Raw genomic sequence first — 4,194 nt, 5'->3', positions numbered from 1 at the left:
GATCCGCTTTTTGAATTGGACGTTTGAAGTAGGAAATTATCTAAATTACAGGAGTCTCTCACCACACCCAGACCTCAGGAATGAGCCTATTGGTTTTTTAGTTTATATGTGTCAGGAGAGGCATCGCCTTCGCCCTCTTCCTAATAGTTTTTTGGACAAATCGGAAGCGTCTCTGATCCAGCCTGCTCCACACCTGCGGTGCACCGAGCCTGCTGTCAGCGACCTGTGCGCCTCAACATGGGGAACCCTTCGGCGATCCTCTCAATGATCGGTAACGTTTTTTGTTTTGTTTTTTAACAAGTAATTTTAACACATTTGTTTGACGCTGATTTGACGTCTGGATTAGGATTGTCAGGCTTCAGGTGTGTGCAGTTAAAGGGATCATTAACGCAGCGTCACACAAAGCTACATTTAAAGGAGGCTAATAAGAAATGACAATGAAGCCCATGATAGTATATAAGAAGCAGCAAAGAAGCACACCTTACTGTTATCAATTGCAGTTTGACGCAATGTTACTTTACTTCAGTGTGTGTTATGCTATAGGCTAGGCAAACTACTTCAGATTCAAATTGTACAAATCCAAACCTCTTTAAAATCCCCACTCAGGCTAGATGTGTTAAAATAAGTCCCATGTAGACACACTGAATCAGTAATATACTACTTTCACATCAATGCATCAGTATTGGTAATCAAGAACATAATAACACTCCTAGGGGACATGTTTTGCCAGCACAACAAGTAACCTGGTATGGCAACCCATTAGAGACTAAATTAAAATAAAAACCTAAATGTAAACAACACAATATCATCAGAATCTCCCACATATGTATGTTTTATTTAAATAAAATATAAAATTGGATTATACTATTTCGTCTTCACATACTCGAATGGGCGGTCTATGACCATATTAAAATAACAATCAACACGTTGTTATTCATTTATTGGATAAGGTTGTATGTAGCCCATTTTTTCAGAAATAAACATTTTAATATTTAAAGGTGCAATGTGTAATTCCTGCCCACATCCGCCAAATAATTAGGGGGCAGCATTTCCACTCTTCTACTGGGTTCATACAAGGTACATTTACAGTTATTAGTTATTTAAAGAGAAAGGAAAAACACCAGGGTAAGAATATGCAAAGTTAGCTTTTGTCAAAGTGAGATTGAAAACTCAATCTGTCAGTCGTGTCATTGAGGTGGCTCTCCAGGTAGGATGTAAACCATACTCTAAGCTGGACATTAAAGGCTACCTAATGTAACCTGCCTCTGAGGAGCAGCGCTGTACAGACATTTCAAAGGAAATATAATAGACCTACCTTTTACACTATATTTTGTAAACTGCAGTTATTAAGAAGATCAAGACCTACGAAACATACTTATGTTAGGGTCCATCCTGCTGTGTAATGAATACTTTTACAATCATTTCAAGTTTTTCTATTGCCATTTATGTGGAATTAAGGAGATATACGTTTTAACTTCTAATGAAAACATATCTGAAAAGTGTGTCCACTTCTCTAAAATGCAGCTAATGTCAATTTGAAAGAATCTCTCAAGGAATAATAATGTCTTCCCCTTTGCATTAAATCTTTAATGAGATAAAGATACTGCAGCAGTTTGAATTTTGCGTAGTGAGTATTCTAGGTTAGATTTAATGAGTAAAATATAGGATTATTTGTTAAATTAGGCAATATGATGAGTTATCACCAAATCGAAGGCCTGTTTCCTGAGTTTTATGTTATTTCAGTATTCAGAAATGGAGTGGAAGTTTTTTTGGAGTACGTTGAACGTCTTTGCCACATACCTGTGATAAAGAGCTGACGCACAAGCTGAGCTCAGAGCCTGAGGGATGTTGGCAATCAAACCGGGAATGGAAGATTTATTATTTGAAATCACAAGCGGTCTGAATAAATCTGTCATATCCTGTCATTTTTGTCCATAACACTTATTACACTGGCTTATATAAACTGATGCGTACCCAGTGGTGGAGGAGTACAGAGATCCTTTGTAAATGCACCAATTCTAAATACTCAATTACAATAACTGCATTTAAAATTCAACTTAGATCATCAAAATGTATTTGAATAATCAGGAAAAATATTCTTTCTGCTGATAAAATGTCCTCTGTGTCCCTCTTTTAAGTTATAGTTAAATTAAAAGTGTTACAAAACAAATCAGAGGGGCCATGAGATCATTTGTCGAAGAGCCATGAAGAACATAAAGAAATACAGTTTGTCACCTTTTTTTCCTTCTTCTTCTAACAACAACATTCTGCTGCATACATTTGTATTCATGCTTTTGCCTTTTTGTAATATATTGAATACTTCATTTGGGCATTGTGCTGATATAAAACATGTATCAAATCAAATCAAATCAAGTTTTATTTATAAAGCACATTTAAAAGCGATTTTTGGTCGAGCCAAAGTGCTGTACATGTAATAAAAACACATTACTACAATCACAATAAAAGACAATAAATTACAACAGCTATATAAAAAACACAGGGAAAAGTCAGCAGTCGTGCTCCGCTCTGACTAGAAGGCCAGGGAGAAGAAGTGAGTCTTAAGAGTAGATTTAAAACCCCCTAGTGTCTGGGCCGACCTCACATGGAGGGGCAGAGTGTTCCAGAGCCTAGGGCCAGCTGCTGCAAAGGCTCGGTGCCCTCGGGTTTTGAGCCTGGTCTTGGGCACTATCAGCAGCAGCTGGTCAGCCGACCTTAAAGCTCTGGCTGGGGTGTAGCGCTGGAGGAGTTCAGCTTTATAGGCAGGAGCCAGCCCATTTAGGGCTTTAAAAACAAATAAAAGGATTTTAAAATCAATTCAGAACCGAATTGGAAGCCAGTGCAGTGAGGCCAGAATTGGGGTGATGTGGTCACGCTTTTTGTGTCCAGTCAGAAGACGTGCAGCTGCGTTCTGGACTAGCTGCAGGCGTTTAATTGAGGCCTGGTCCATACCCATGTATAGAGCGTTGCAGTAATCCAGTCTTGAGGTTACGAAGGCATTAATAACCCTTTCTAAGTTTTTAAAAAACGACTTGGTCTTGGCCAATAGTCTTATTTAAAAAAAAAAAAGCAAGATTTGACTACGGTGCTGACCTGCTTGACGAATTTAAAGGTGCTAGTGAAGGTCACTCCAAGGTTCGTGATAGAGGAGAGGATTTTTTTATTGAGAGAGCCCAGAATATCAACCGGAGAGGTTGGAGGTCCAAAAAAGATGGTGTGATGTTCGCTCAACTACCTGACGAATTGTCTCCTAATGTTTCAGGACCGGACTCGTTTTTGCAGAGTTTGGAGTTGCTCTGGCCGTTCNAAGGACACCAGAAACAACATTGTAGACCTGCACCAGGCTGGGAAGACTGATTGCTCCCACAGTTGATTTCTTCACACCAAGCTGCTTACCTATTGCAGATTCAGTCTTCCCAGCCTGGTGCAGGTCTACAATGTTGTTTCTGGTGTCCTTTGACAGCTCTTTGGTCTTGGCCATAGTGGAGTTTGGAGTGTGACTGTTTGAGGTTGTGGACAGGTGTCTTTTATACTGATAACGAGTTCAAACAGGTGCCATTAATACAGTTAACAAGTGGAGGACAGAGGAGGCTCTTAAAGAAGAAGTTACAGGTCTGTGAGAGCCAGAAATCTTGTTTGTTTGTAGGTGACCAAATACTTATTTTCCACCATAATTTGCAAATAAATTATCTAAAAATACAGACAATATGATTTTCTCTATTATTTTGTCTCTCATAGTTGAGGTATACCTAGGATGAAAACTACAGGCCTCTCTCATCTTTTTAAGTGGGAGAACTTGCACAATTGGTGGCTGACTAAATACTTTTTTGCCCCACTGTACATCAATGATCTGCCTTCTGTGTGTGGGCAATGTGATGTCTGCTGATGATACAGTTGTTTTTACTCATGGCAAAACCGCAGAAGAGGTTGCAACCTAGGAGTACACATTGACACAAACCTCAGTTTCAAAACCCACATCAAAAAGGTCTGCAATAAAGTGAAGTTCAACCTGTCAAATTTCAGATACATTAGACACTTCCTATCAACTGCAGCATCTAAGCTATACCTTCACTCAATGGTTCTCTCCCACATCAACTACTGTCTGATAAGCTGGTCTAATGCACACTCTACAGCTCTAAAACCACTGGAATCATTATATAAACAAGCACTCAAAACACTAGACAAAAAGCCATTCCA

The 4,194-nt window shown here is 39.1% G+C and overlaps 1 long non-coding RNA gene across 1 annotated transcript in view; it reads left to right on the top strand.

The window, feature by feature from the left end:
- The window catches only part of LOC104962138 (uncharacterized), an 18,092-nt gene continuing 13,898 nt past the window's right edge, over positions 1 to 4,194 (top strand). Inside the window, exon 1 of the long non-coding RNA XR_800174.1 lies at positions 1 to 276. This is a non-coding gene — a long non-coding RNA (uncharacterized lncRNA). The remainder of the gene's footprint in view (positions 277 to 4,194) is intronic.

Source organism: Notothenia coriiceps, unplaced genomic scaffold (genome assembly GCF_000735185.1).
Source record: "Notothenia coriiceps isolate Sejong01 unplaced genomic scaffold, NC01 NC01_scaffold00001470, whole genome shotgun sequence".
Taxonomy (NCBI): domain Eukaryota; kingdom Metazoa; phylum Chordata; class Actinopteri; order Perciformes; family Nototheniidae; genus Notothenia; species Notothenia coriiceps.
This window is presented reverse-complemented; position numbering and strand designations above follow the sequence as displayed.